This window comes from Archocentrus centrarchus, chromosome 21 (assembly GCF_007364275.1).
Source record: "Archocentrus centrarchus isolate MPI-CPG fArcCen1 chromosome 21, fArcCen1, whole genome shotgun sequence".
Lineage (NCBI taxonomy): Eukaryota > Metazoa > Chordata > Actinopteri > Cichliformes > Cichlidae > Archocentrus > Archocentrus centrarchus.
The window spans coordinates 25,605,340-25,626,146 of NC_044366.1; the positions used below are offsets into that span (position 1 = coordinate 25,605,340).

The 20,807-nt window shown below is 40.5% G+C and overlaps 1 long non-coding RNA gene across 1 annotated transcript; it reads left to right on the top strand.

The window, feature by feature from the left end:
• The first annotated feature begins 756 nt into the window (after nt 1–756).
• LOC115800318 (uncharacterized) lies at nt 757–17,698 on the top strand. The gene is made up of 3 exons (XR_004021660.1): nt 757–781; nt 2,061–2,167; nt 17,683–17,698. It is a non-coding gene; the product is annotated as an uncharacterized LOC115800318 (long non-coding RNA).
• Nucleotides 17,699–20,807: the final 3,109 nt, after the last annotated feature.

Sequence of the window (20,807 nt, forward strand, 5' to 3'; positions counted from 1 at the left end):
TTAAAAGCTTTTTTTTTTTTTTAAGGTTTCTTTGCAGCTTTGTGAAGTAGATTTGGTTCCACACATTCTCCTACTTGTTTCACATGGTTCCAGGAAACTTCACTGAGACTTTTTAAAACCTCTGTGCACACTGTTTTCACTTCTGCTCAGGCTGTAGGCGGATGGTGCCATCAGTCTATAAGTACATGTACCAAATGGAATGATAAAGGTGTGTGATATTCTCCCCCAACAGGTGCAACCAAGCTAACGGCTATAATGAGGGAGGTGCAGGGCAAGCAAAGGTTTAATCAGATATACTGTGTAAGAGTACCATGGGTGTGTAGGACCTTTAAGGACACTGAGCTTCTTGTTCTGTAGTTTATGAAACTACTCAGTCTTTAACACTAAACTGAACCCAAATACATCCCCCTAAAAGCCAACAAGAATCGTCCATTCAGCAGAATCACTGAATCACTTTGTGAATTCACTCATCTTGCTGTGCAGTGTTATGGGAAGCACTTGCATGACAGTGCAGTAGCTCCTCTGCTGCGAGTGCAACATAAGTCTAAGAATTTGTGATACTAATGGGAAGCAATGGGGGCGATACATCTCTCCAAAATACTCTGCAGGCTTAGGGCATTCAAAATTATTTAAAAAATTTACTTTGGTAAGTAAATTTGATTTGTCTTTCAGGGCTTTTTTTTTTAAAAGTAACAAACATAATTAATATTAAAAACATCCAATGTATAAGTAACCACTTTTCCTCTGTTCTCCTTTCCCCCCTCACTATGATGCATACATAGTAAGTAAATTATTAGAGACAAGCATGATAAGTGGACACTGATACTGACATGTTCAAATTTTTAAAACATTCATTCATTCTTTCAAGATTTCAAGGCAACACCAAATGTATGCTTTGAGTTAGTTATTTAATAGGTTTGATGAAGACTCCTGATTCCTGTGATCAAGCTTCTTACATTTTAAACTCCTAATGCTATAATCAGGAGTAACACGCTTATTACAACTGCTCGCTAATTTTAATATTTTAGAGGTTTCCTGTATTGTGAAATGGAAAAGCACTGTAAAGGTGCTTGAATACACTTGGAAGTGGCGTTTTAAGTGACATTTACATTCAGCTATGTCTAATTTATAAAACCAGATTTTGTCTCATGTTAACTTACTTGCACTGCAGCATTACTGAACTGTGAGATTTGCTAACTGCAGGGAGAAAACAAGAGTACAAATAAGATGACAATATCTTGTAGGAATCGTACCTCCAGCAGTACCTCCATCTGGGAAACAAGTTATACTTCATGTACTTCAAGGTGAAGTTGGGCTTTAAAATCATAATGGATCTTGAGAAATTGCTGTGCATCACCATAAACTCTTTCAAGATTGTCATCAATTTTAAATTATAAAATAACAACCATGAACTGTTTTGAAGTTGGAATTTCCCAGTTGACTTTACCCTTTGCACAGTTTTTGTAATATGAGATTTAACCAATGGAGGGCAGTATGACTATGATAACAAGCATATCACAAAAGCTGGATACCTGATAGCTTCAGTTCAACACAGTGAGAGCCTGGTTTGTGGGGGTGTAGTGCATGATATATAAACTTCGACCATTCAGATGTGACACTCTAAAATGTTTACACTGTAAGCATTCTGTGTCTTTGAATGAAGAATAAAACGTGCCTTTTTCTATGATACTCCTGGTAGTAGTAAAGTCTTATTACTTCAAATGCTGTTTCCCTTCATTTTATAATGAAGTTTCTCTGATCTGGCATATACCAGAGTTACAGAGTTTCACTACCAATCAAAATTTCTATTTATAATGTTGATAGACCAGGTGAGACTCAAATACAAATTATGACAGTCATTTGTTCTCTAATATGTTGATTGTTTTTAAGTGTTAAAAATAAAAGCATCCCATTTCAATCAATCAATTTCAAGCACGTTTTCTCTTGTTTTCCGCACCCTTTTTTTTTTAACCTTTTACACCTGTTCAGCCTCTGAAAATAAATTTCTACTGATGTTTGCTAGCTAATCAATGTTTAATTTCTTTTTCATTCAACTACAGTTTTGTTTCAAGCAGTGTTTGAAGAGCCCAGTAGAGCCTGGGGATGGCTGGGGGTGAACTAAGCCTGGATGGCAGACAGCACCTGTGAGCCAACCTCAAACCTGAGGGTAAGACCCCGCAACATGACCTCTACAGTCAGAGCAAAAAAAAAAAAGCACGAAAAACAAAGGCTTTTGCTGTGATGGTCCAAGACACAAAGGGGAACTTGCCTGGCCCTTTGTTTGCACCACTGCATTGCTGTCATTTCTTAGTTTTGTTGTTCGTGTGGCGGGTGATTTAAAATGTGGTGTGAAATGTTTTGCTTAAATGTCGAACACATCAGTTCTGTTTTCTTTCTAGGTTTTTAATTTAGCATAAAACAACGATATATTTCCTTTTCATAGGCGCTCACGGTAATTACTGTACCTCTTCTGCATTTCTCTGAAGAGCTACTGCAAACAGCTGCCTGATTAATAAGTTAGGTCCTCTAAATATGGCTCAGAGTCATGTATCTTTAAAAACTACTTAATAATGGTAATCAAGATTATCAACAACGTACCAATTACATCTTTACACTTTCCTCTCTTAATTATGTATAGTTCTCCTTCACCGTGGATTAAAGGGCTGCTTTCTTAGTCTCAGGTGGATTGTTCATCTTAAGTGTTTATGATGGTGTGTTTGTATCACAGCTAAGCTACACTCCCTTAAAGTGGCAGTAAGCTAAAAAGGGGCCTGTACCTCCTTCCATGTGCGAATCAGCCACAATGGAGGAGTTCCTATGTTTTATTTATTGATACGTTTTAGTGAGGGAAGACCTAACATTCATTATCATAAAGGCCTCTAGACATCAAGTCACACACAAAAGACCCCAGCCGTCTCACAGCCTCTCACACAAGCGCTGATCAACACAAGACGAGTTTGGCTGCTTTGCTGCAGCAGCTTCTCGCCAGCAACCGTTGGTAGCTTCAGTGACAGAAGCTGACAGTGTCAAAGTGTCTTTGTCTCTTGCACATAAACTGTCCCTGAAGCTGTCGTTGTGAGAGAGATGTAAAACACAAGCTTTTTTTTTTCTTCATGGGGGAAGTTGTTTTCATTCCCCTCTTCTAGTTTTTTTTTTTTCTTTTTCTAAATGTGTCATATCTTTTCTGTCAGGGCCCTGGGGCGCCTGGTGGTGCTCATGCTAAAGGAGGAGTGTAAGCATCTGCAAACCCAGTGGAGTCTGACCATATTGTACCTGCACTCGGCTTTATCTTGCTTATTTTGTCAAAAGCTCAAAGCCGTGAATTTCAGACAGCCGTGTAGGCATCTGATCTGTATGTGTGTGAAGCTTTGGTTGTCTGTGTGCATGCGTAAAGGAAGAGAGCTGGTAGGAACAGATGTGGGGAAAGTCAGTAAAAACTCAATATGAACCCTGCAGAGGCCTTCCTTTCTCTCTGTTCAATTATTTAGAGTCAAAGAAAAGAGGCAGGAGTAACATATTTCCTCAGAAGCCACTGTGTTCGGCGGGAATGAATAACATATTTATCTAGTCTCATCTTTGCCAAATAGCCGGAAATGGAAACAAATACCTTCAATTGGATTCTTGGCTCTGGTGTTTTCCTTGAGCTGCCGCTATGTGTACTCATGCAGTCATATTGAAAAATTCCTCAGGACCAAAAAAAAATTATGGAAGTGCTGACAAGTAGAATTTTTCATGGTATCTCGATGTACACTTGGCAGTTACAGGCAAAGCTTATCTGCTCCCATCTCATGTGATGGGAGGGAGGGAGAGTAAGAGAGAGAGAGAGAGAGAGAAGAGAGAGCAGGAAAAAGTGTTCACCTATTTAATTTGATTAGAGATTAGAAGAGGAAAAGAGTCACATTTCCTCCCTGGCACGTCTCTACTTGGCGCACTCTGACACCTGATTTTATAAAGAGATGTCACAGCCAAGCACCACGGTAATGCCAGTAATTACTCTGAACTCAAATAAATAAATAAATTTGCTTTTCTTTGTGAGAGTCTGACAGATTTTCCAACATCCTTGACTGGAAAAAAATTGCTGTGTGTGTGTGTGTGCGCAAGTAGACGTGTACTTTTTTTTGTGGCTGTTTATTTGGATGTGTGTCTTTGTGTGGGTGTGTGCTTGTGTTTACATATAGTGAGGCACTTGTAAAGGAGAAATTCAGACAGGATGAAAATTTTGACAGCTACAGTATAGCTTGTTTTCTCCTCTCTTCTTCTTTTTTTTTTTTTTGACTGTGATAATCCGCTCAGCCGTGCGCGCTGAAGGCAAACCTCAGTTTGAGGCTGATAAGGTTCGAGATACAACTTTGTAAATAATAAGGTTAGAGTTTCTACACAGTTGCTAGTGCCTCGGCTGATCTCGCTCCTATTAGTGACAATTGGCTTTGACCTCACCTGCTCACCCATGCTGTCATCACTGAGGGTGTATCTGCAGCAGCAGGCTATTAGATCATCCACTCTGGTCATAGAAGGAGACATCCAGACAAACGCTGCACTGCTGAACCAAAGAAAGTCTGATGCGTGTTGTCATGAAAGCTGGCTCCTCGACTTTAGATACCGTTCATCTGCAAAAGCAGTTTCATATTTCATCTTCTAGGGGGAAGAACTTTCTCTAAAAAGCTCACAAAGCAGCCAGACTTTTAGCACAAACAGGTGGGTACCGTCGTCACAGTGTGGATTGATAAATGCAATTAACCTGCTGTGTTTCAAATGTCTTAACTGAATTGAGTTTATACTGGAAATTATACAGCAATATTAGTTATATAAACTTACATGTGTTTTTCATATGATTGAGTCAGTGTTTGCGTTGCTCTAATGAAACTTGCATGCAGAGTGCCAGAAGCGTTCAGTTTCAGGAGTTTATCCAGTTATATTCATACATATTTCAGCCATGCATTAAGTTTACATTAGCTAAATGTTTTAAGAGTTTATCAATTTTTTAATTAAGCAATGAATCCATCTGTCTCTTTAGTCCACTAATCCTTTGACAAGTTGTTTCAGCTGTTTTTCCATTGCGGTTTGCACTTTCAGAAATGTATCCACTTCTTTTGGCTAACTTTTTAAAGTGTTTACTCTTTTTTTCTGTAATATTATGCATATGTTTGTGTATAAATTTTTAAATCCCTAATCTCAATTAAAAAAAAAAATACTTAAGCTACTCTGCAACCTTCACATGGAGCCCCTGGAAACTGCAGTAATACCCCTGGGGTACATGCACTGTAGTCCTAGGCCCCTGGTTGGGAATTGAATTAGACTGTAATCAACTGGACACTTAGAGCAGTTCTTAGCTGATGAAGACAGCTGAATAATGTCTGCCATGGCTCTGCAGGAGCTTTGTAATGTCTGGAGAAGAAAAAAATGATGATGTCATCAGAGAGAGCAGCACTAAATCACTCAACCACCACTCCTTTAAAGAGGCTTTAGCGTGATTGTTGGTTATATTATATGAATGCTGTGATATTAACTGTCAGCGTTAAAACCCTATCCCTCAAAATGATATAAAATTCAATTACCTGATAAAAATAAGTACATGCATATAATCGTTGTCTTCCTTGTGCTGCCTCACATTAGTGTTCCTGCTTTATTGGGTGGGAAAGAAAATACATTTTTAAATTATTGATTTTTGTTAAGAGTCTGGAGTTTAGATTATTACAGTAAGGGTTTAAACTGAATCACAGTCCTTCCTATCAGCCCTTCTTCTCAGTTACAGTTTAAGGCCTTTGAAACTTCAGTCCTTCCAGCTCCTGCTTCCTTTGTCCTGTGAGTGTCAATCAGCTGTTTCTCACACAGCTTAGCAGCAGGTTTGGATTGTCGGTGATGTTGTTGTGGAGCACTTTGCTGTTAAATATTTTATTTGTTTGTTTTCCATAACTTTAATATCTTTTCAGCTGTGGTTGTACCTATCTGATAGTTGCCACAGACACAAAGAGAATTTGCAAGAGAACAATAAACAAAACTAACAAATATTGTCCACGCCCGAGTCCGCCTGTATACCACAACTGTGTCGAGCAGTCACACCTCTCTGGCAGAGCACACGTTCTGGATACACTTTACCGTCATTATCAGGGATTCACATGTACAAACTGAAGCTAGCCCCTTTTCCTTGATAAATCCCATTGATATACATTATAGATGATGGGAAAAAATCTTTAAACATGTTCATTAAAGACAACACTGCCTTTTTTTAAAAAAAAAAAAAAAAGTAAAATCAGCTCATAAATATTTCTTTCAAGCAAATCTCAATACATCTCTCCCACCCCGCCCCGCTCTGCTTTAATAGGGTATTCTATTTTCCCAGTCAACTGGTATGTGTGAGAGGAAAGAGGGAGACAGCGCCTCAGTAACCTTGACTGGAGACAAGCAGGAGACACATGCGTGTCTGGATCGACTTTGCTTGTGATGGCTGTTAGCTAGCTTTCCTCCAGAAGCTGAGCTGAGCTGCCTGCTTGCCTGGCTGGCTGGCTGCTGATGTGCTATTACTCGCTTTGGAAGAGTTGCTTGTGTGGAGGATGACACATTATTATCCTTTAATCTCAGTCTCAGCTTGTTGAGCATCAAATTGAAATATCCTGAACAGATGTAAAAACACATGTGAGCCTCAGCGCGCAAGCTGTGCTGCGCTTTGTTTCATCTATCCGTGATGTGAGCCTTAAGGAGAAGCTTTTTAAAATTTCATCACTATTCAAAAGGATAATTAATACGTACCCCCAGGCTTTGATTATGCGATACCCAGTGTGTAGCGCTGGTGTTGCCATAATGAGCCACTCATCAGTACTCTGCCTGTGCCTCCCCAACAAACATACAGTTTGCATAAGGTACTTAAGATTCTGCTAAGGTGCCATCCTGCTTGTGTGCATGTGTGTGTGTGTGTGTGTGTGTGTGTGCATGCGCTTATATGTGTATGCACCTGTGTAGGTGCTTGTATGTGTGCATTCATGCGAGGTGTGAGTCTCTTTCTAATTTGCAGCACAATGCTATAGGTTAGATCACGCTGGTTGCTGCAGTTTGTTTACAAGAGGACCCCTGTCAGATTGTCAGCAGATAGCTGGGCCCTTTCCAGAAAGCCTGCCACTGCCTACACACACTCTTACAGACACTCCTCCTCCGCACATACATGCACACACAATCCCCTCTCTGCTGCTTGTTCCTGGCCTAAAACCTGGTGAGGAGATCGTGGTTGTCAGTGAGTGGGTGCTAAGGTGATGCAGCAGCAAGATGGACAGGCAGGTGGAGACTGACAGGCCCTGGAATACGAAAGGGAATATTGGAAGTTCAGACATAATGAGACCTGTCAATTTGAATGCCTCAAGGCTAAGCAGTGAGCAGGCTATGGCTGACAACTGAGGCAGCCATTTCTACTCAGGAAAAATATTTCAGGTTATTCTTTCACCCTTGACCCTGATCAGTCTCTAAACAGCACTGTTACTGCACCAATTACTTGTTGGATGAATGTAACCACGGCTTTCACCAAACACACCACGGTGATGCCACTGAGAATATAAAGCTGCCTGTTTATCACTATCACCTACTTATTTGATGGGTCTGTATAAAAAAATCTGTTAATGTCAGCTCTTTTTTGTTTTTGTTTATCATTGAGGGCGTGTATATGCTATTCACAGTGTACTTATCTGCCTGACAGATAATAGGACATCACTGTCACAGGGTCCGGAGTTCCACTGACTTCCTATTCCTGATACAAAATGCTGCTTCTGTTTAGATATATTCAGGCCTCCTTGCCCAAAGTTGTGGGGTATATGGGGAATAGAAAGTGCCATTAGAGATTTGCCCACGGCTACATATAGCCTGTGATGGTGCTTTAGCCTCTGTTAAGAATTTAGCATGTTCACTCAGCGTTGAAGTGACATGCAAGAGGAGCACTGGGACCTGCTGACAGCAGGCGGACCTACGTAACTTCCCTGTCCTTAAATCCAATTCTGTGCTTGACACTGGGCAGTATTAGCTTTGGACAGGTGAGTGATAAGCTCTCTGGGTGCATTTGCCACATAGATATAAGCTGTCTTACACAGGAGCCATGAGCTTTTCCCACATCAAGTTGTCTACAAGCTCAAATTGAGCTATAGAGGGTATGGTAATTACAACCAGGGCTAAGGAACTCTTTGATAAAGCAGACAAACAGTGGTGTTTACTCTAAGATGATTTTATCAATTACTAATCAATAGTTCTCCTGCAGCTTAAAGCAGATGAAATATACATTTGCCCCTGTAGATTATAGAGCTGAAAAATCATTACATTTGGCACTGCTGTCTGTTTTCAGGGTTACTGCTTTATTGACTTGTGTAAATGATCATGCACCTGGGAGAAGGCTGGATTATGAAAGGATAAATAATGAAAAAGGAAACAATCAGAAAATAATAATACAATAATGATTGTCCCTTTCCCCCTGTTCTTCCACCCTTTACTTTCTCCTTCACCTTTCCATCACCCCCTCCCTTCTTCTCATCTTTGAGTGACAATCGTGGTGATACTCAAGGCCTTTCAAACCACTCTTCCTCTTTCCCTACATCCCCTGGTCTCTCTGGTCAGTGGGTGTCAATCAGAGCTTGGCCCTCACGCAGATTGGCAACAAGTATTCTCACGCTTGCAAAACAATTAGGACCGGGCTGTGGTGAAATGGATTCCCGCGTTGACTCTCCACACTGTGCTCTTCTTCTCCTGGCCGACGGGGTCCTGCCATGGGAAGCAATTATCGCTAGATGCCAGCTGACAGCCCGATTCTATTGCCAGTGCGACCAGCCCTCATCCTCAGGCTTTCTCTAGGCAAATAGCATCCTCAACACTCAAATCAAACCTCTTACCAACTATTGGCTTCTATCAGAGAAATAGATGGTTCCCTTTGTACCTCTGGACAACGCAGAGGGAATAAGGTGGATACAGAGACACACAATAAAGAGGGGTTTTTGATTTAGCAAGCACTGAACTCAGACTGCTCCAGCTCCCAAATGTCCAACCAATCTTAAGAGAAGCCTTTAGAAGGTGGTGAAGAATAGGTGGGATGCAGCACTGCCCACTGTCCCCTAGATGAGACATTAATGAGTTTTAGCACATGTAGTGATGACTTACAAAGGCCCCCTCTGCTCTGGTAATATGGATGATGTAGCATTTACTTATTCACTTTCATTTTGAGACATGCTGTTGGACTTACATAAATAATGTCAGAAATGTCTTTTTTTTTTTTCCTTTTGCTTTAAATTTCTTTTGATGACCTTTTGAAGGCTGTTGATACCAGGAAATTACAAATACAACTATCGGATTAGATTAAAGTCCTTTTAATAAGCATTATTTTATGCGATGCTTATTAACATATAGCCTGTTATGTCATTGTTAAACTTTCACTAATTTTTTTTTGTTTCTTTATTTAAATTACAACTTACTTTATACTAATATAAAATAACTTTAGAAATGTTTTTAAACCCATATTAATTATTATGTTTTAACATCATATATGTTTATAAGAATCTTTTAAGGGTTTATTACATCATTACCTATTAACTAATACCTACAACAAGAGCCTTAATATAAAGTGGTAGCATTACATTTTTGTGTCGAGATTTTTGTCGACTCAATCAAAAAAAAATCTATAAAACCACATACACACGACCTCCTCAGGTTCAAAGTCATCACAAATGCTAATGAAGAATAAAATGTTAGACTTATACATAGATTTATAGCAACACTCTGTTTTGGAAGTGAAGACAAGAAATTTTCTTCTGGGAAATGGGTTAAGATTGAGCTCTGATGGCTAAAGAGGATGAGTGTAAGATGAATGAGCCTAAATTAACAAAAACGATACAGTTAATTGTTATAAAAGTCAAACAGTCGTCTGCCACTTTGCTTATTAATTGAATAAACACATCAAGGCAAAGTTCAGTCGATCCTTTAATCGCTTTAATTAATGCACATTGTTCTATTTTCCTCTCTCGCGCTTTCTCTAGCTCACTCTTGCCGGCTCCCTGTGTACCTATATTTGTGAAATAATAAATAAATTAGAGCGCTCACTGCCACCAACTAATTATCATGCAAATAAAGCAGTAACAAAGCAGAGAGGGACTGTTAATCTGTGCCAGATCGTGGGTGAAATTCCCCAATGTGTTCCAAGATGTCCACTGTGCAATTAGTGAGAAGAGTGACTTGGGATGCTATAGGAGAAGAGAAGAAAGTGCAGCACTAAAGCATGGGAATGACTGTCACTTATTCACTGTCAAATTAATTCTGTTTTCTCTCCCATCTGCCTTTGTATATGGCAAATTGGCTGTAGTGGCTCTATGTTATTTTGTCTTTGTCTCCTTCTGTTTCTTCTTCCATGTCTCCAGATGTTTTGTGCAAAGACTGAAAGTCTAAAGCTTCCTCCAGGTCACAAAAAAGCTACAGAGTTCATTATAACTCTCTATTACTGAAGGAACAAAGTAGAATTTTGCTATTTTAGGCTGTTTGCTATTTTAAACTAATATAAGAATGGAAAATCCAAACTGTGACCTGAAGTTAATGCTAGATTAAAAGCTATAGGGCCATTATATTAAATGTTACTCTTCCTGGGACGCAATTAGGGGATATTTGAGGGCAGTAGGGTTGAGCAGCACGTATTTTTTCTTACCATCAAAATTTCACCACAGTATACTGTATATACTGAAGCACTGACTTAGGCAAATGTTATGATTCAATGCTGCTTATAAAATATAATTTTACTTTCAGCTGTTCAGTTGATGTTTAACTTCCCATTCTTCATTCACTGCTGTATGTGAACAAAGATGAACTGTAATTCAGTGATCTCCAGCTGGTATAGCGATTGTGCTACACATGATGTGTAACAATGCATGGACCAAGCTATGTTAACCAGAAAAGTGGAATGGCAAAATGCTTTTATGATCCAGTTTCTTGACTAGTTTAACTTAACTAGTTACCAATCTACCTGTCATGGTCCTGGGCTAGTTTCCCAGTGTTCTCAGTTTTGTCTGGACTTTGAGTTTTGTTTTGTAGGTGCGTTATGGTTTCTTGGTTTGCTTGGGGTTATGTTATATCTTATATAGGGTTTTGTTAAATATATTTTGTTCTCAGTTGTTCAGTCTGTTCTCCCTCAGTATTCCTCCCTCTTTTGTCAAGTCTTCTGTGTTGTGTCATGTTTGTGCGTATGTTACATGAGGTCACTTTCTGTCTTATTTTGCCAGTCCCCTGCTCTGTGTTGTGTTTAGTATTGTTTCTCCTTGTGTCTAGGTTCCTCCCACTGTGTGCTCTCTTGTCAGTCAGTCAGTTAAAATAAATTTTTTGTTTTGTGCTGCTGGCCACATCCAGCTCTGCTTATCCCGTGTTCCAGCGATAAAGCTGAAGTTAAATTAAGTGCTGTTTATTATTATTTCATAATAATATGAAATTATTTCATTACTTACTTTACAGTTCTTAAGTTATCTGCACAAACTGAAGATAGAAATACTTTTTTCTTTGAGCATGCTACAATCATATGGCTTCAGTTCATGTGGAGAGAAAAAAAAATAGTAGAGCTATCTACATCTTTTAAGGAGCATCACTTTCAGTGTTCTTGAATGAAAGGACAAGCATGTGATGGTAACTCTCAAACTGCACCCAGGCCAGAAACAGCTATCTACTGCTGCTAACAGAACACTGACTCTTCACAAGCATCTGCAGAAACAGCATGCTAACTCAAAGCTAGTAGCATAGATCCCTGTTAAAGCTGAGTGTGTGCCAACCCCAGACAAGTAGTCAAAGCTTGTTGGGTTTTTTTTTTTTTTTTTTTTTAACACATACCAGCAGCACTGATTAACAGTCAGGCTTTTAGCATAGTAGCCTCCATTTCTACTCATACTTGTTTCAAGAGTTGAACCTTTGTGTGCTGTAACATTTCCTGTGAAATGCTCTTTGGCCTTTTTTTTTAGGATGGCTGTCGTCTTTGTGGTAATACCTAAACTCTAACAACAAGATCTTGTGTGTATCCTCATTGTGTCCGGACAGTTGGCTTAAAGGTGCAGTCCATCTTTTTTTGAGTTTATTTAATAGAAAATAAAATAAATAATTGTACTCATAAATATACATTAATTAGTGTGTAATTACATCTTCCAACAAACTGATGTAGTCTCATAAAAGAATGAATCCCTTAAAAATGCATAGGAGTGGATCCTGGTTTGTGGACGCCACCATGATGCCTCACCATCTTGAATACAGTGGCCAAGATGGTTCCACCTATCCATCCATCCATTCTCTTACGCTTATCTGGGGCCGGGTCGTGGGGGCAGGAGCCTAAGCAGAGAAGCCCAGGCTTCCCTCTCCCCAGCCACCTCCTCCAGCTCATCCGGAGGGATCCCAAGGCGTTCCCAGGCCAGCCGAGAGATATAATCTCCCCAGCGTGTCCTGGGTCTACCACGGGGCCTCCTCCCGGTGGGACATGCCCGGAACACCTCACCCAAGAGGCGGCCAGGAGGCATCCTAATCAGATGCCCGAGCCACCTCAACTGGCTCCTTGAATTCCTCCGTGAATCGCCACCTTATCGTGGTGGAGGGGTTTGTGTGTCCCAGTGATCACAGGATCTATGTTGCCCAGGGGCTTGTCCCCCTGGTAGGCTCTCCCATGGCAAACTGGTCCTGGATGAGGGTCCAGACAAAGAGCGGTTCAGAAGACCCCTATGTTTGTAACAGCAAGGGAACAGTTTACCCTGCTGTTACTCCAGGGTTACCGGGGCCCCACCCTGGAGCCAGGCCTGGGGAGGGAGCTTGAGGGAGAGCGTCTGGTGGCCGGGCATTAGCCTGTGGTGCTCGGCTGGGGCCAGCCCGAAGAGGTTACATGGGCCCGCCCTCCTGTAGGCCCACCACCCGCAGGAGGCGTCGTAGGGGTCGGGTGCAGTGTGTGTCGGGCGGTGGCCGAGGGCGGAGGCCCTGGCGGACCGATCCCCTGCTATCGAGACTGGTTCCACCTAATTGCCTTTTATATATGTGGCTAGAGACCATCCACATGCGTAGTACGCCAAAGGCAGAGGAGACGAGAACTCATAGGCATTCGTGTGCCATGAAGGCAAATTTTAATTCATGTCTGCACCTTCAGACTAAAGATATAAAGGTTCATACCTATGTTTTATAATCTGAGAAGGGTCCCCTTCACCAAAGAAGTGAAAAAACAAAGGAAAGAGACAACACGACCGGCATCTTAATAAAATGTCATCCTATTCCTCCTCACCTTGAGCTTCATCTCCTGAATTGAATTCAGGGCTCTAATACACAAAAATGTGCATAAAGATGCTTATTTATCAGCAGATTAGCCATGTGACTCTCCGGTCTCTGTATAGCTGACAACAAGCTGGCTAAACAACAACAGCTAGTTATAAGCTTATATTATTAACGTTAGGCTCCATTGTCCTAAAAATCACAATTTGATTACTGATTACATTCTCACATTGTATGAGTTTATTCACAAAGTGCAACAATGTTAGATCCACTTCAAAGAAAGTTTCACTAACACCAGCTAACAGCATCTAACAGAGGCTAACAGCAGCAAAGCAGCAGCGCTTACTTACAGAATATCCACAACAACTCACCTCATTATCGCTGTCATCAGACAGAAGTGAGCATCACTGACTCATCAACTTATATCTGATTCCTTTCAAAAAGTTTTACAGCCTCCTCCAAAGTGGACGGACAGCTGACACTCACTACAGATGAGCGCTGGCTGGGGTTATCTGTCCTACAGCAGCCACTGTACTAAGAAAACAGGACTCAATTGACTGCAATCTGCAATCTACTGATATCCAGTGGTGAAATTTTACACACAGTACCTATAAGGTTTATATTGTTAGCTGGAAATTATTTGGCAGGGCATCTCAGGCCATATTGTGCCGTTAATGCAGAAGTAATGTAGCAAGTACTGCATCAAATTCGTTTTTAAAAGAATAAATAATGCATTATTAAAAATAAGTAATGAGTAATGTGTAATACATTGCATTTTTTTAGTAACAGCCCCAACACTGCTTCTCAGCACTCACAGTTTTACAGCTGTTGTCTGTTCTACCAATCAACACTGCCCTTCTGTCCTGTGTTCTTTGCAATATAAAATATATAAAAATGTAATAATATGGTTTTGACACACTCCAGGAGCAGAAGGACTGTTGCCACAGCCAGGGCTAGGAAGCCAAACAGCAAAAGGAGACAAACTAATTCAAATATATAATTAACAATATAATTAACCAGTACACTTATGTTCTTTGTTTTCGATAACTGCTGTACATATTTTTATTTTTTAAAAATTAACTGAAATGCACATCTATGAGTAGCGTCTAGGGATTTCAAACTGAATCTATCATTCAAATGTATCATTCATAACTGCCCTTCACAATGAAACAGAATAACGGTCTGAAATCTGTCAACAGTGCGGTCATGTGGTCATAACTTCCAAAATGTTATAACAACCTCTACATAAATGAGACAGTTCTCTGATGCTGTTGAAATAAGATGGACTAGTTCTTATATAGCCCTTTTCTACTCTAGTTGAGCACTCAAAGTGCTTTATACAGCATGTTTAAATTCACCCATTCACACAAGCACTGTTTTCTATTTCCAAGTGCTTTCTATCTAACATTCAAACACATTCATACTCCTGCCAGTTGCATCAGAGAGCAACTTGGGGTTCAGTATCTTGCCCAAGGTTACTTTGGAGACTTTGCGGACTGGCAAGCCAGGTATCGACCCACCAACCTTACGATTAGCAGCCACCACAATAAATAAGATTTCACTTAGGCTAAAAATATATATATATATATTTTATTGGAGTAAGATCATTGTATGGGTTTGTTAAACTGATGTAGTTTATACATCCAAGTTTAAGGATGGGGTTCATATTGTGGTCATGATAATAAGCATCCAAGATTGATGAGAGGAAAAAAAGTTCCACATCACACAATGTAGTTTCCTTTTACATATTGAGTATGGTGAAGTGCAGATGGGTGTGTAGTACATCTGATGCAAGATATTTCCTATAGACAGATAGACTGTAGTTTCTGTACTGTCCCATAAACTGCATTTGGCTTTTGTTTTATGAATGATACCCTGATCCCTTACCTTCAACATCTTTGAGTTCTCTGTCTTTGGCCATACATTGACCAAAGTTGTTTTTTTTCCCCAAACTGATCCTAAGTTATCCTCTTAACTTGTTTTCACTAATTGCAAAAGCAAAAGAATTATACATATTGCATACTGCAGTGAGCTGTGCTGCTGAAGTTGTCAGTGATCTGCCCACTCTTTGTCTTTCTTCAGCTTCTGTTTTTTTGGCTGATTTGCAGATTCTGTAGCAAACACTTTTTGCATCTGATGCTTTGCTGATATTGCTCTTCATATACTTTAACTTTAATAAACTCCAATTCTACCCCAGCATTCACTTTTATTCTCTCCTGAGTACACAAAGGGCTCAAAGGGCCTGACAAGGTCTTAGCCTACCTAGATGGTACATATCAACCCACCATATTTTAGGCTTGCATAATAAATCTGTTCAACTGACTGAATTTATATTTAAACATATTCATAATAATCCCATTACCAAACATTTTGCAGTAGACAAAGGGAATCACAGAGTGATAGCTTCCATAGTACAAGCACTGCAGCATCATAGTCTCAGTTTTCCTTCATTGAGTGAACACACAGTGATATCAAATGCATCATGTGCTATGCTGAAGCAATTTTACTTTTGCAGAGTGTCTTCAACTTTCGCCCATTAACCTAGTTTAGAAAACTTAAATTCTCACAGGTTATTACTTCCATAGACAACCCGCACACAAAGACAGTGAGAATCCTATAAAATACGCTGCAAAGAGGACCTTGTTTTAAAAAATTCAGACCCAGTCTTGATTTATCCCTGGTGAATTCAAAGCATACATCAAGTGCACACTGTTCAGAGAATTAAAATCAAAGAAAAGAACCAATCAGATGCACCCTTTTCCCACAGTGGCAATGTAGGGTAAATATGCCAGCAAAATAAGAAAACAAACAAGAGCAAAACTGCCTTATTATCAGCAGGGCCATTATCATAACGACCTGATTTGCTTAAATCATGTCCTTATTAGGCCCAAAAGTCTCTCTGTCCCCCGTGGGTAATGAGAGGCCAGGCTGGGATTCTACTCCCAGCTCTGACATGTCTTTTATTACTCTTACACTAAATGGAGGCAATGATGAACATTTCGGTCGTGTGATTACTTGCTGTGTACCCTTGATGTCAAAGGAGAAAAGTGGTGTGCCCTCTTTTAATATTTGATTGTTTTTTTTTTTTTTCCTGTGCAATTTGGTCCAATTCATCATTTGAGCCTTTCATTTGCTCACTTGGTGACATTTGTCTAATGTGGATGTCCTGATTACCGGACTCTGATATCTTGTTAGCCTTTGATGCCCAATTTCTTTTTCTTGTCCCAATTTTGGCCACAGCGAGTGCGGAAAACTTTCCCCTTACTCCATACTAACTTTCGCAAATTGTGCAGAGAGCATATTTGCTGTGCCCTGCAAACCACACGGCCTAAATTATTCAAAAATCATTTAGATAATTACGATGTGGGCATAGCTAGATAATCAAAATATTTGTTTTTAGTGTGTTCTGATTAGTGCGTGTTTTGGGAACAGCTGAGATACTATGCTTGAAAAAGTCATGAACTTTCAACACTTGGCTGGGCAGCAGACATTGTAAGCAGCCCAATTTCTCAGTGGCACCAAAAATGGCAGCACTGCAAAAAACAGGCATTGCAACAATTAATGGCATGTGAATGACTGAGTGTGCGATGTGAACTGTCCACGAAATAATAAGCTGCTTTTCAACCAGCACATGTTTGACGTATCAGTGGCTATTTTTAATAGCAAAACATCAGTCTTGTTATAAATTTTGAAAACAGAACAAATTGGTATGTAAACAGCTACAAAATACCAAGGAAATACTTTTTCCCCATTGAAAGGGGAACGGCATCAAAATCTTTTTTTTTTTTTTTAAATCCACTCTTGTCTGTCTCAATCAGTTTTATGCCCCCCACAAAAAATAAAAAAATAAATAAATGAATCCTAAAAAACATGAATTCTAGGTTAAAAAAATGTGAGGGAATCACATTCATTATTTTCATTACAGCACCCACCAAATTGCATCAAGCTTATGAAATATTTCTCCCTCCTGTTCAAAGGCTTGTTAGAGCTTGTATTAAATTACATCTGTGGCTCTAACATGCTGTCAGGTCTCTTTAGCCAATCATTAGTCAGGGACTATTCCTCACTGCACATTCGGCAGAGTCAAGCCAGTAAGCATACGACAGGCCTAATTGTTGTTCGGTGGCTAAAGGTTGACTAATGAACCAGGGGGCTGATGAAGGCTGTTCGAGCGAGGATGGGGGCAGGCTGAGGGGTGCGCTCAACACACAGCATTTGCAAAACTTTCCACAGATCAAAGTCGGGAAGAAACTGGGCATTTTGAGAATTTTTCAGCAGTCTCAAATGCAGCTTCTAGGTTTAAATATGGAGGAAACGAGTATGCCTGCTTGTGTATGTCTTGTATGTTGCAAAAAAAAGGAAAAAATGTTTGTGACTAACATAAAACCATTAGTTATCAGCAACTTATTATGTCTCAGAAACAAAGCAATAATTATTTTTCATTTTCTCTTACAGTGTAAATCGGTGTATGACTTTAAAGTACCCCATACAGGTATGTTCTCTCTGTCATGCTCTCTCTTTCTTATACTCTTCTGCAATACTGTAACTCTGATTGAAGTACTTTATTCTGTATGCCAGAGCAGTGATGTGAAAATTGTAATATGCAACCACTCTGTAAGCCCTATTTAGGCAAGGAAACAAAGGGGTTACTCAGACAGTCACACTACTGCTGATTCCTTCCAGGGTTAAGAGGACAGGTAGCATGCTATGAAAACATGCCACATTTTTTAAACCTGATGAGCCAGAACTAGTGCGCAGTACATTCATCATCAGCTTTGGTCAAATGAAAAGAATCTGTAGGTTTTGAGAAAAATCACTTAAAATAACTATAATAATATAATATTAATGGCAAGGTGTGGCAGAAAAAAATGGTGGGACCTGTGCATTTCCGATGTCAGTGTGCCTTATTCTCAAGATGCTTTAGGATCAAACTTGGTACAGCTGAAAATTTTAAAGAACACATATTTAATGACTACTAATTTGGAGCAAGTGGATAGTTATAAATGTCTTTTTGGTTATTTGTAAATGATAATCTACCTATAAATCATAATCCTAAATAGCTTAATTATTACTAAATATGATTTTTGAGCAGTGTTTAAAACTACACATTGACGCAGTCACTTAAAAAGAAACCGGCTACAGGTCAGACACTGTAACCCTCACATTAATATCAATAATAGGGATTTTTAATTGCAAACATTTTTGCCATTCACAGCGACTACTTGCAGCCATTTACGCTGATAATGGTTTCTGGATGTAGCATGCAAATTCCTGTAAAGATTCCCCTCTCTCTGCCGTTTGTTATGTGCATAAAAATGGTATATATGTAGCCAGGTGAAATTGGAAGCGATTAAATAGAGGGTTAAACAGCCCCACCTGGTGGAGCATTGTTGTCATTCTCACTGAAGCTGGTTAGTCTCGCGAGAATGCGGAAATCCCGCGAGATTTCAGATCGAGGCTAGAGGCCAGACTAATGTCCCGTACGCCATCAGATCGCCGCAAAGCTGCTTGAGAAACCGATTGTTTGCCGCATGGTGTGGAAAAGCCAGAGCAGTGGAGCAGCGTAAGTGACTAAAGGCACAACATATACGTGTGATCCAGCGTGCATGGTGTGTGCGCTATTTTCAGAGACTGAGCTTATGTTTGCTCTTGCTGGTTTCAGAGGGGAGAAATCCAGTGATAGGCTGAGGTGGTGTGTTATAGCACAGGCTGACCACTGGAGTCAGAGTAAGTCACCGACTATTCCCTGGTGTTATGATGTGAAGTGTTATGTACTGTTTTGCTGTAAAACACTGTTTAGATTAACTTTATTGAGGGTATAGAGTTTAGTCGTGTTGTAATATTGTGAATGTGTTTGATTGTTTTATTCCTTTTCTTCTTGTCTTTGTTTTCTTTATCAGAAAAGTGAGGCCACTGCTGTTGTCTGTATAGGGAATCTGATTTGTACACAGTAGGAAAGCTTAGGCCTCCATTTTGTTTTCAATCTACAGCCGTTGATCAGTTCTGTGTCCATGAGCGGTGTTGAGACTGGAGGAGGCAGGGGCACAGTGTATTGTTAAAGTTGAGACATTTGTTAATTAACCTCAAAACAAAGAATTAACGCTGTTCTTATTCTTTATTATGAGTTCAGTCGGGGAATAAAGACCCATTTTAAATTTTATTTGGTGTCAGTCCTGTCCTTTGCTGACCGGGCCACACTAATTTTGGTGTCAGAAGTGGGATTCCTCTTTAAGTTTTGAGGTCATTGTACTGAGAGTGAGCACGAACATATTGTACAGAGACAACAGTAGTGGCCAGAGGAGGTCCAGCTCCAGAGAGCCAGAGAGGGTGACGGCTGTGGCGCGGTGTCTTGGAGGCAACTGTGCGTGTTGCTGGTGTTCTGGAGGAGAGCCGACTTCGTCATCAGAGGCTGCTGGAGAGGACTAATTTCGACTGGTTTGGGACTGTTCGGTGGAGATACATAACGGCTAGAACTGTGATAATTGACTTCACTAAGGACATAGAAACAGAGACTCCTGAGAATGTCCGAAGAGGAAGTGGGGGCAGCTGCTCCCACGGCAGGAACCAGCCATGGAGATGATGCAGGTTTTCTGTTCAGTGATGGAGGTAACCCAGTTGCACAGCTACAGTCACAGGTCCTAGAGCTGGGCAGGAAGCATGATGAGATAATGTCAAGTATTGCTAATCTAGGTAATGTTCAAACACGGTCTGTTGTTTACATCCCAAGAGAAAAACATGTTGTACCTTTCTGTGGTGAGGTTGGAAAAGATGTGTACACTGTAGATGAGTTCATAGAAGAAATGCAGCGAATAATGAGGGTGAGGGGCCTACAGAGAGAGGAACAGGTAGACTTTATCTTGTCACATCTAAAGGGTCCAGCACTAGAGGAGGTCAAATTACGGATGGGAGGGCAGCCTAAGCATCCTAGTGACCTATTTTCATATTTGACTGAAGCCTTCAGAGAGAAGCGCACCACACCACAGCTATTACATGCTTTCTATTCTCGCAGACAAGTGGATGGGGAAGACTTTCGTGAGTATTCACATGCCCTCTCTCAGCTGCTAAATCTAGCTCTCCAACAATCCCCTAATGCTGTAGCTGACGCACAACTGGCTTTGAGAGACCAGTTCATTGAGGGGGTTCGGGACTCAGCCCTGAGACGCGGATTGCGTAAACTAGTTAGAGAGAAACCCGACTCTAACCTATTTGATGTCAGAGATGAAGCAATAATGTGGTCACTTGAAGACAGGCCCCGTAACATTAATGTAGCACGAAACCGAAACTTGGTAGGAGACAGCAGAGATGAGACTTTAGAGAAACCAGACTCAACCAGTAAAATACAAGCTGATCTGGCCATAACTCTGCAGGAAGTTGTTAAAATGATTGCACAGCAGGGTAGGGCGATCACTGAGCTAACTGATGCAGTTCGGGGGCTCACTGAGCAGAATATCAGCTCAGGGAGTGTTAATCAGGGAGGTAGGCCTAAGGTCCAGCCCAAGTACACAAGTGATGGTCAGCCTATATGTCTGCGTTGTGAGAGTGTGGGACACATGGCCAGGCAGTGTACTGCCCCGCGGAAG